This window comes from Desmodus rotundus, chromosome 10, assembly GCF_022682495.2.
Source record: "Desmodus rotundus isolate HL8 chromosome 10, HLdesRot8A.1, whole genome shotgun sequence".
NCBI classification, from domain to species: Eukaryota; Metazoa; Chordata; class Mammalia; order Chiroptera; family Phyllostomidae; genus Desmodus; species Desmodus rotundus.
In genome coordinates, this window is record NC_071396.1 from 62196461 (window position 1) to 62209029 (window position 12569).

Here is a 12569-nt window from a genome sequence, read left to right on the forward strand (position 1 = left end):
GCAGGGAAGGTTGTCAAGGAACATGTGTAAAGGACACATGGACAAAGCCAAAGGGGGGGCTACATTGAAGGTGGGAGGTCAGGATGGCTGGGGTAGGGGGGCATTGTGGGGGGAAATGGAGACAACTGTACTTGAATAACAATAAAAAAAGAAGTCATACAAATGGTCAATAGACATATGAAAAAATAATGTCATGAATCATCAGAAAGATGCAAATTTAAACTACAATAAGGTATCATCTCATTCCTTCCAGAATGGCTACCATGAATAAATCAGGAAACAACAAGTGATGGCGAGGATGTGAAGAAAAGGGAACCCTGGTGCACTGCTGGTGGAAAGGCAAGACTGGTGCATCCACTGTGGAACAAAATAGAGCTTTCTCAAAAACTTAAAAATGAGACTTTCATGTAACCCAGTGGTCCCACTTCTGGGAATATACCATAAGAATCCTGAAACACCGATTGTAAAGAATATGCATATATGCACTGCTATGTTCATAGCAGCGTTATTTATAATAGCCAAGATCTGGAAACAACCCAAGTGCCCACCAGCAGGCACAAAAAAGCTGTGGTACATTACACAATGAAATACTATGTGGCAGAAAAGATGACGGTGAGATAGGTGGGAGTGGACAACTGACACCAAAGAAATACAAAGGATTGTAAGACAATATTAAGAAAAACAATACGTCAATACGTTAGAAAATCTGGATGAAATGGATAAATTCCTAAAAAACACAATCTTCCAAAACTGAAAGAGGAAGAATCATAGAATCTGAATAGATAGATTACACCTAGTGAAGTTGAAGCAGTAATCCAAAAATTCCCAACATTGTCCTTGACCAGATGACTTTACAGGTGAATTTTGCCAAATATTCAAAGAAGTACTAAGACCTATCTTTCTCAAACTATTCCAAAAAATTCAAGAGAAGATTCCCAAGTTCATTTTACAAGGCCAGCACTATCCTAATTCCAAAACCAGATAAAGACACTACAAAGAAAGAGAATTATAGACCAATATCCCTGATGAACATTGATGCTAAATTCCTCAACAAAATATTAGCAAATGAAATCAAGCGATACACTAAAAAGATCATTCATCATGATCAAGTGGGATTTATTCCTGGGATGCAAAGTTGGTACAATATCCACAAATCAATAAATTTCATGCACTACATAAACAAAATGAACGGTAGAAACCATATGATCTTATCAATATATATATAAATGAAAAAAGCACTTGATAAAATCCAGCACCTATTTGTGATAAAAGACTCAGGAAAATGGGAATAGAGACAACATCTCTTGACATAATAAAGGCCATATATGACAAAAACACAGCCACTTTCATACTCAATGGGCAAATACTACCAGTGTTTCCCTTAAGATTGGTAACAAAATGGGGATGTCCACTTTCACCATCTTAGTCAATATAGTACTGGAAGTCCTAACACAGAGATCAGACAAGAAGGAAAAATAAAAGGCATTTCAACTGGAAAAGAAGTAAAATTGTCATTATTTGCAAATGACATGATACTACATGTAGAGAACCCTGAAAATTCCAACAAAAAACTACTAGAACTGATAAATGAATTCAGTAAAGTAGCAGGATACACAATAAATATCCAGAAATCAGTTGCATTTTTATACACCAAGAATGAACTTATCAAAAAAGGAAACTTAGAAAATCCTATTCAAACTGGAAAGTATTATGTTAAGCGAAATAAGCCAGGTGGTGAAAGACAAATACCGTATGATCTCACCTTTAACAGAAATCTAATCAACAAAACAAACAAGCAAGCAAAATATAACCCAAGACGCTGAAATTGAGAACAGACTGACAGTGACCAGCACGGCGAGGGAAAAAGGGTGAAGGGTTTGCAGGAACAATTATAAAGGACACAGGGACTATAATAAGGGGAAAGGTGGAAACAGGGAAGGGAGGTGGGAAGGGCTGGGGTGTTGGGCTGGGGTGGGGGGAAAAGCTAGAAATCTGTACTTGAACAACAATAAAAAATTAAATACATAAAAATAAATCTAGGAGAGAAACAAGATGGCGGCGTGCGTAGACACACTGTGCCTCCTCGCACAACCAGAACTGACAGAAAATCGAACAGCAAGGAAGTCCGACACCAAGGAAATAAAAAATAAACATTCATCCAGACTGGTAGGAGGGGCGGAGATGGGCAGCGGGGCAGAGAGGACTCCTGTGGCCATGGCGGGACTGAGACTGGAGGAGTGTGGGACAAAAAGGGCAGGCAGTCCGACCACTAGCAGACCCTGTGGCCCCACATTCGCGCACAGATAAACCAAGAGGGCCGGACTCAGACTGGCGGAGAACAGGGCATGCAGAGTGGTGGGTAGCACCCGGCGGCCCCACATTCGCACACAGATAAACCGGACAAACGGTGGGGAGCTAAGCAGACTGTGCAACCCAGGGCTCCAGCTCGGGGAAATAAAGCCTCAAACCTCTGATTGAAAACACCCGTGGGGGTTGGGGCAGCAGCAGGAGAGACTCCCAGCCTCACAGGAGAGGTCCTTGGAGAGACACACAGGGGCCTAGAGTGTGAACAAGCCCACCTACTCGGGAACCACCACCAGAGAGGCCCAGTTTGATTGTGGGTAGCAGAGTGAAAGATTAAAATCAGGAGGAGAGTGAAGCCGGCACCATTGCTCCCTCTCGGCCCTTCCCCCACGTACAGCATCACAGCACAGCGACCAGCGTTACCCCGCCCCAGGGAACACCTAAGGCTCCGCCCCTTTAAGAAACAGATGCGCCAAGACAAAAAAAAAGAATGGCCCAAATGACAGAACACTTCAAAGCTCCAGAAATAATTCAACTAAGCAGCAAACAGATAGCCAACCTATCGGATGCACAGTTCAAAACACTGGTTATCAAGACGCTCACAGAATTGGTTGAATTTGTTCGAAAACCAGATGAACAAATGAAGCCTATGCTAAGAGAAACAAAGGAAAATGTACAGGGAACCAAAAGTGATGTGAAGGAAACTGGGACTCAAATCAATGGCGTGGACCAGAAGGAAGAAAGAAACATCCAACCAGAAAAGAATGAAGAAACAAGAACTCGGAAAAATGAGGAGAGGCTTAGGAACCTCCAGGACATCTTGAAACGTTCCAACATCCGAATTATAGGGGTACCAGAAGGAGAAGAAGAAGAACAAAAAATTGAAAACTTATTTGAACAAATTATGAAGGAGAACTTCCCCAGTCTGGCAAAGGAAATAGACTTCCAGGAAGTCCAGGAAGCTCAGAGAGTCCCAAAGAAGCTGGACCCAAGGAGGAACACACCAAGGTACATCATCATTACATTACCGAAGATTAAACGCAAGGACCTACATCCAAGATTACTGTATCCAGCAAAGCTATCATTTAGAATGGAAGGGAAGATAAAGTGCTTCTCAGATAAGGTCAAGTAAAAGAAGTTCATCATCACCAAGCCCTTATTATATGAAATGTTAAAGGGAGTTACCTAAGAAAAAAAAGATAAAAAATAGGAACGGTAAAAATGACAGCAAACTCACAGTTATTAACGACCACACCTAAAACAAAAACAAGAGTAAACTAGGCAAACAACTAGAACAGGAATAGAACCATAGAGATGGAGATCACATGGAGGGTTGTCAATAGGGGAGTGGGAGGGGGAGAGGGGGGGAAAGGTACAGAGAATAAGTAGCATAGATGATAGGTGGAAAATAGACAGGGGGAGGGTAAGAATAGTGTAGGAAATGTAGAAGCCAAAGAACTTATAAGTATGACCCATGGACATGAACTATAGTGGGGGAATGTGGGAGGGAGGGGGTGGGCAGGATGGAGTGGAGTGAGGGCGGGGGGAATGGGACAACTGTAATAGCATAATCAAAAAATATATTTAAAAAATAAAAGAGTTTAAAAAAATAAATAAATTAATTTAAAAAAAGAAAAGAAAATCCTATTCACAATTGCTTCACAAAGAATAAAATCAAATAGCCTCTTCCACAAAAGGTTTTGGAAGATCTGGATAGATACGTGCAAAAAAAATGAAACTTGATCACCAACTTACACCATACACAAAAATAAATTCAAGATGGATAAAGGACTTAAATATAAGTTGTGACACTATTAAAGTCCTACAGAAAAACATAGGCAGGAAAATCTCAGATATTCTACGCAGCAACATCTTCACTGACATGTCCCCTAAAGCAAGGGATATGAAGGAAAGAATAAACAAATGAGACCTCATCAAATTAAAAAGCTTCTGCATGGCTAAAGAAAACAGCATTAAAATGAAAACAGAACCAACCATATGGGGAAACATATTTGCCAATGATACCTCAGACAAGGGCCTCCTCTCCAAAATATATGAAGAACTCACACGACTGTACTCCAGGAAGACAAACAACCCAATTAAAAAATGAGCAACGGACTTGAACAGACACTTCTCCAAGGAGGACATACAGAAGGCCCAGAGACATATGAAAAGATGCTCAGCATCACTAGCCATCAGAGAGATGCAAATTAAAACTGCAATGAGGTAACATCTCACACCAGTCAGAGTGACCAACATAAACAAATCAACAAAGAAGTGTTGGAGAGGGTGTGGAGAAAAGGGAACCCTAGTACATTGTTGGCGGGAATGCAGACTGGTGCAGCCACTGTAGAAAAAACAGTATAGAATTTCCTCAGAAAATTAAAAATGGAACTGCCTTTTGACCCAGCATTTCCACTGCTGGGATTATACCCTAAGAGCCCTGAAACACCAATCCAAAAGAATCTATGCACCCCAATGTTCATAGCAGCACAATTTACAATAGCCAAGTACTGGAAGCAACCGAAGTGCCCATCAACAAATGAGTGGATCAAAAAACTATGGTACATATACACAACATAATTCTGCACAGCAGAGAGAAAGAAGGAGCTCCTACCCTTTGCAAAAGTATGGATGGAACTGGAGAGCATTATGCTAAGTGAAATAAGCCAGGTAGTGAGGGGAAAATACCATATGATCTCGCCTTTAACTGGAACATAATAAATAGAAAAAAAAAAGCAAACAAAATATAACCAGAGACATTGAAGTTAAGAACAATCTAACCATAACCAGAGGGGAGGGGGAAGGGAACAGTGGGGAGAAGGGTTTTCAGAAACTACTATAAAGGACACCAGGACAAAACCAAGGGGGAGGGTGGAAGCAAAGGAGGGAGGTGGGTTTGGCTGGCATCCAGGGTAGTGGTGGGGGGAAAATGCAGACAACTGTAACTGAACAATAAAAAATAATTTTTAAAAAAGAATAAAACATATAGGAATAAATTTAACCAAGGTTATAAAAGACCTGTACCTGGAAAATTATATGACAGTAAAGAAAGAAATTGAAAAAGATTCAAATATGTGAAAGCACATACCATGTTCATAGATAAGAAGAATTAACATCATTAAAATGTGCATCCTACCCAAGGCAATCTATAGATTTAATGCAATTCTTATCAACATAAGAATATTGCTTGTAGCAATATTTGATATATCTCCTTGGGCAGTGGCATATTTCACAAAACTAGAACAAATATTCCAAAAATTTATATGGAACCAGAAAAGACCCCAAATAGTCTCAGCAATCTTGACAAGGGAATTAAGTTGGAGGAACCAAAATACCTGGTATCAAACTATACCCTAAAGCTACAGTAATGAAAATAGCATGGTACTGGCATAAAAACAGACATACGGATCATTGGAACAGAATAGAGAGCCAAAAAATAAACCCATGCCTTAGTGGTCAATTAATATTTGACAAAGAAGGCAAAAATATAGTCTATTCAATAAATGCTTTTGGAAAAATTGGACAGATACATGCAAAACAAATTGAATCAAGACCACCTTCTTACCACACACAAGAATAAACTCAAAATTGCCCTGGCTGGTGTGGCTCAGTGGATTGAGCACCAGCCTGTGAACCAATGGGTCGCTGGTTCGATTCCCAGCCAGGGCACATGCCTGGGTTGCAGGCCAGGTCCCTGATTGGGGGTGTGTGAGAGGCAACCAGTTGATGTATCTCTAACACATCAATGTTTCTCTCCCTCCCTCCCCATCTCTCTAAAAATAAATAAAGTAATAATTACATAGATTTACTCTTTAAAAAAAAGAAGAAACTCATTAAACACTTAAATTTTAGACTCAAAACCATAAAACTTATAAAAGAAGACATAGGCAATGAAATCTTGGACATTGTTATAGTAATAGTTATTTTATGTATCTCCTTGGGCAAGGGAAACAAAAGAAAAAATAAATCAATGGGACTTCATCAAACTAAAAAGCTTTTGCACAGCAAAGGAAACCATCAACAAAATGAAAAGACAACCCACTGCATGGGAGAACATTTTCACCAATGATACATCTGATAAGGGATTAATATCCAAAATTTATAAAGAATTTATAAATCTCAACAAATGAAACAAATGAAAAAAATCCAATCCAATAATAAGCAAAGGACCTGAATAGACACTTCTTCAAAGAGGGCATACAGATGACTACTAGCCATATGAAAAGATGCTCAATGTCACTAATCATCAGAGAAATGCAAATTAAAACCACAGTGAGAAACCACTTCACACCTGTCAGAAGGACTATCATTAATAAATCAACAAACACCAAGTGTTGGTGACAATTCCAAGAAAAAGAAACCATGTACTGTTTGTGGGAAGGCAGATGGTGCAGCCCCTGTGGAAAGCAGTATGGAGTTTCCTCAAAAAAAATTAAAAATGGAACTGCCCAAGTGTCCATCAGTAGATGAGTGGCTAAAAAAAGCTGTAGTACATTTACACAATGGAATATTGCTTGGCTGTAAAAAAAATCAAAATAAAAATAAAAAGAAGAAGGAAATCTTACCCTTTGTGACAGCATGTATTGACCTGGAGAGCATTATGTTAAGTGAAATAGGCCAGTCAGCGAAGGACAGGTAATATATGATTTCACTCATATGTGGAATCTAATAAACAAAATATACTAACAGAATAAGAAGACTCATAGATAGAGAACAGACAGTTTTCAGAAGGGACAGGGTATAGGGCTGGTTGAAAAAGGGGAAGGGATTAAGTAAAATTAATTAATTAATTAATTAAAACAAGAATGTGCAGTGTAAATACTGTCTTCTCAAGTCTCTTTCAATAACTCTTTTCTCTTGCTGCTTTTAAGATTCTCCCTTTGTCTTTATCTTTGCCATTTTAATTATGATGTATGTTGGTGTGGGTTTCACTGAGAGATTTCAGCGGTGATGGGGTTATGGTGGGACTGGAAGAAATTAGCCAAAAACATATATGCATAGCCCATGGACACAAACAAGAATGTGGTGAAGGTTGAGGGGGCGTACAGGGGCTGGGTGGAGGTGGGCAAAAGGAGGGAAATGGGGGATATCCATAATACTGTCAAAAATGAAAAATGAAGTAAAAAATCTGTTACAGAACACAGAAAAAAAGCCTCTTTTCTTGGTGTGGATGTGTCGCCAGCAAAAGAGGGTCATTCATTTGAGTTTGTTTTCAATTTTTAGAGATTGTTTTGATTTTTTTTAGGTATATATGGTATTTACATGATCCAAAATCAAAACTATGATATTCTGAGAAGCCTTAATTCCACATTGTTTGTCTCTTCACTGCATCCCTTCCCTCCCCTGCAGTGTTAGGATTATCCTCACGATGTTCCTTAGGAATATGAGCAAGATCATATGCACATACTATGTTTATTTTTCTTACCATAGTGAGCACATTGTGTACACTGTTTGGCATCTCAGTTTTTTCCATCTCACCATGGACCCTGCTGCTCCCTTTGTATTTGTGCATTGTTCCCCTGGTCTCTTTGTCATGTGGGTCAAGCTGGTGTACTGAGCCAGGCCCCTCAGATGGGCATTCTTCACAATCACAAATAACACAATGAACAACCTGGTCCCTGAGTTATTTTGGATTTTTACCTGTGTATCTTTAGAATAGGTTCCTAGAATTTTATTCAATTAACATCAGATTTAGGGGAAATATATGATAGCTAAACGAACTGTAAAATTTATTTTGAGATTAAAATAATCTTAAAAGATTTTCTCAGACCTTTTCACTCCGATCCTGTTGGATGGTGTTCACAATTTCCCAAGTCCTCGCTGGGTTCTGGAGATAGGACCACTGCACATGAGAATCATAGTGAGGCAGAGACAGCTAACTTCAGCAGGACACCTGATGACAAAACACTCAAACATTTCTCCTAAGAACACAAGTGAGCAGAAAAAAATTAGAAATTAGGTTCTGACTTGTACTCATATATAATTCATGTCCTTAAGTTAAATAGTAATTATTGAATCAATATAAATATAAGGAAGAAAACACATAATATATAATTTATAAAACTTAATGCATGTATATAACAAGTCTTTCATTTTAATACATTTTATCATGGTATTTATATTTGGCATTTCATCACTATTCTTGAATTTTATAAATAGTTACATTACAGAAAAGGAAATTTTCTAACTAAAAGTATGAGTTGGAAAATGGCATTGCCTCTCTATCTCATTAAATCTCTCTCTTTTTTCCCCCTTTCTCTGATGAGTTTTTGCCTGTAGATTATGCAATGGGCTTTTGTTTAAAAAACACATTAAGTATTATTAACTCTGGTGCCTTCTAATGCCTGGCATGTACTAATCAATATATACATGTGCAATATACTTTTACAATAAAATTGTTTCATAAGAAGCCTACAGGCATACATGACAGTTATGATCAAGAAAAAAAGGGCACAGAATTTTTGAATTCATTGATTATTTTCCCACCAGAGCATACCTGGCTCATGATCTTTCTTGGGGAGTAAGGTGGGCCTTTGAGAAGATGTATTAACTGGATCAGGTAGTATATCTCTGTTCAGCTTTGAAGCAACCAGATTTTCAGGGACACCCTGAACTTCATTTGGTATATATGGGGTAAGGGTGTATATGGGGCACCCTGTCCTTCTTTGGTGTATATAGGGAAGCCAGAGAGTAAGGGTGTGGCTTCCAGGTCTTGGTTGCTGTCTGACTTTGAGGCTCATCCCTCTCTCAGCTTTTGGTTCCCCATTAGTACAGAGGAAGTTAAGAATGACTGTTGTCCTAGGAGCACTGGGATTTTAAAGTGAAAAGGTTTATGTGAACATGTTCTTTGAAATTAAAGTACCATGAAAATGTAAGGTTTCATCTTATATCTTCCCCTAGATTTTGAGCTTTTGGAGAACTGAAGTTGGTCTCCTCAATCTTTGTATCCTCAGCCATAGACAATAGTGCTGGGGACATAAAAGAACCTGAAGTTTATTTGTTGAGCCGTGTTGTCAAGTCCCAAAGAAAATGCTGAGGCCTTTATTCTTTGTTTGCCAAAATTTCCTCAGAGATGGCGGGAGAGTAGTTGAGTGGGTTATGTGCTATTGTGAATAAAAGGGAGTTTTAAGGCTCTGATGGGGTCACCAAGAGGAACTTGTTCCCAGGTTGGGTCCAGAGACCGAGGGCCAGCTGCATGTTCCCTGCTCAGTCTGCGTCGCACCAGTCTGTAGGCTGAAATTTCCTGGCTTGTAAGAGGACCAGTCAGGCCCCCACTCCTTCATTCAACAGAGATTTATTAACCACCTACCTGTGCCACTCCCTGTGGACACAAAAACAGATAACAATGACTCTACCATGGAGGAGCTGCCTTTATAGGAAGAGACAACCCAGAGACTGAGCAAGTTGTAAGACAGCATGGCAAGGCCTGTATAGGCTGTGGGGTCAGGCATGGGACCCCTGAGTACCCAAGGGGACAGGGGCCTTCTGCAGGGGGAGGCTCTCTCTACCCTAAGCCTCCGTAGATGTGTGAGTTTACCAACTGTCTTTGAAGAGGGACGTTTGCCACTGCTTCAGCTCTTCTCAGCCTTTCTTCTCCTGCCATCCTGCAGTCCTTGATGGGGGGATGGAAGTCAGTGATTCTGTACCCCTGCACTGGCTGTCACATGAGGGAGAGCTGAGCACATATCCTACCACCAGCCAGCTGTTGGCCCATGGCCAGTGGACCCTCTGCATGTGGCAATTACAGAATGGTTGTGGTCCTCAATGACTGGGGGCTGGTACTCAAGTTGCTGCGATGGTCAAACACACTCCAAGCCTAGAGGGCAGTATGTGCTACCAGCCCCACAGCCCCAGGAGGGTTGACACCAGAGCCTTTTGCTCTGCTGACCTCATTTCAGTTCATTTCATGCTCTTAGCAGCCCTCACTGCCTAGGGAAGGAAGGAATCGTTGATTGTGCACCGAAAACAGAAATCTGCTCAATTCTAAGGAAATTTGATGCCAACAAATCCACCTAAAATAACAGCAATGATACCAATAGCAAATATAGACATACCTCTTTTTATTGTGCTTCACTATATTGCACTTTGTAGATACTGTCTTTTTATCAATATTGAGGCAAAACCCTCCACAAGGAAAAAGACTACAACTCACTGAAGGCTCAGATGATAGCTAGCATTTTTTAGCAATAAAGTATTTTATTATTTTTTTTCAAAAGTAAAATAGTTATTTATCCTTTCTTTAGAAAATGGTATTATAAAATCATTGTCACATAAAGAGTGAAAGAAAATAAAGTCAAAAATGTAGGGGAAAGATTTATAGGGAAGGCAGTTCATTAATATTTTATTATTGTTATATGTTTAATATTTGTCAGCTTCCTTAAATAAGTTGTAGTGATTTCTTCTTCTTTTCCAGATAAATATTCCCTTTCCTACTAAATTTTGTCCACAGGGTATTATATTTTCTGAAAGAGAATCTCCCCATCCAAATTTTATTACCTGTAGGCCACAAAACATAGATCCACCCTTGTTCAGAAATATTTTCTGAGACAGGAATACTCAATGACAAAACACAATTTCCCCATCTCCTTGAGTTTTCATACAGTGCACTCATTTTTTAAACTTTTTATTACATAAATTTTCAAACATATTTCTAAGTGGAGAAAATAGTATAATGACCCACTTTTCTCCAACAACTCACTTCAATAATCATCAATATTTTTAATCTTACTTCTTGTAGTATATACTTAATTGATCTATACTTAATTATATAAATTGCAGAACAAATATCACTCAGAACCATCAGAAAAGAGCTGTATGGAAGTTCAACAACCTAGTAATTAAAGAAACCACATTCATCCAGACAGGCAGGAGGGATGGAGGGATGGAGGGGTGGAGACATGGAGACATGGAAACGTGGAACAGGCTGGCCCCACCCATGCATGGTGGATATAAAATGGAGGAATATCTCAGGACTGAGGGATCCCTGCCCTACACCAGACCACTCAGCCCTGGGCACCACTACCAGAAAGGCAATTCCCCATAACTTCTGGCTGAAAAACCCAGCAGGGTTTGGGTCAGGATTCCTGCAGGACTCCCAGGCCTCTCCTCCCAAAGGGGCTTGCACCACACACAGACTTACTCAGATTCACCCCCTTTGGGCTCCAACACCAGGGCAGCACCCCAAAGGACACCAGTGCAATATGGGTAGACACGAAAGTGTCTGGCATCAGGAGGAGAGCTGGGGGGACAGCTTCCTCCCAGACAGAACTGCACACAGTGGCAATTATACCTTTTCTGAACCCTCCTCCACATGGAGCCGAAGTGCAGCAGCATTATATCTGAATCTCCATCAAGCTGGCTCACATGGTAAGCGCTGCTTTGACAATTACCTAAGGGTTTGCCCCATCCAATTTACAGGCCCACCCAAGCTGGTAACAGTGGCTTCCCCACCTGAAGGTCTGCACTAGACGCAGGCCTCAGACCTTCCTAAATCCACTCAGACAAGCAACAGCTGAGCCCAGCCCCCCATACTTCCCCCTGAGTGACCACAGGTGCAGCACCAGCTGCAGCCATCTGCACATCTCTTTACAGCTTATGCCAAGGGACCCCAGACAGAACACAGGTGGAGGCTGACCCTGGCCTGCACCACCCGGGAAACCCCAGAGCCTGCACACCCAGTGGACAGCTAGAATGTTGGAGTACCACCATCCTGCCCATGCACAGCTGATCCTCCATGGAGGGCACTGTTGGTGGTAAGTGATCACAGCCAGTCCTTGCAGCTGACTGGCCTGGGTGAATCCCTCCCACTGACCTGCTGACAGCAATCAAGATTCATTTATAAGATGAGGGAGTACTCAGCCCACATGGAGGGTGCACCTCTAGTACCCAGCTTGGGTGATAGGGAGGTTGTGCCACTGGACCATAAAAGACACCTACTACACTAGGCCATGCTATGGAAACACAGAGTCAAAGCAGCTCTTCATGGTAATTTTCTTAAAGTGATATTTTATGATTAATTAAATTTTAAAATCAAATTATTCTTGTTCTTTAGAAACTAAGGATAGACTTTTAAATGTTTTAAATGTGCTGAGACACATCTGAAATAAAAATATTGCAATAAATATTTATTGAGACCTCCTATCGGCTAGGAATTTAAAAAAAGACAAGACTATGCTTGCTTACAAGTTTACATTATAATTGGAAAAACACACATGTACACCAGTATAAAAAAATAGTCACAAAACATAAGGTACCCAACCATA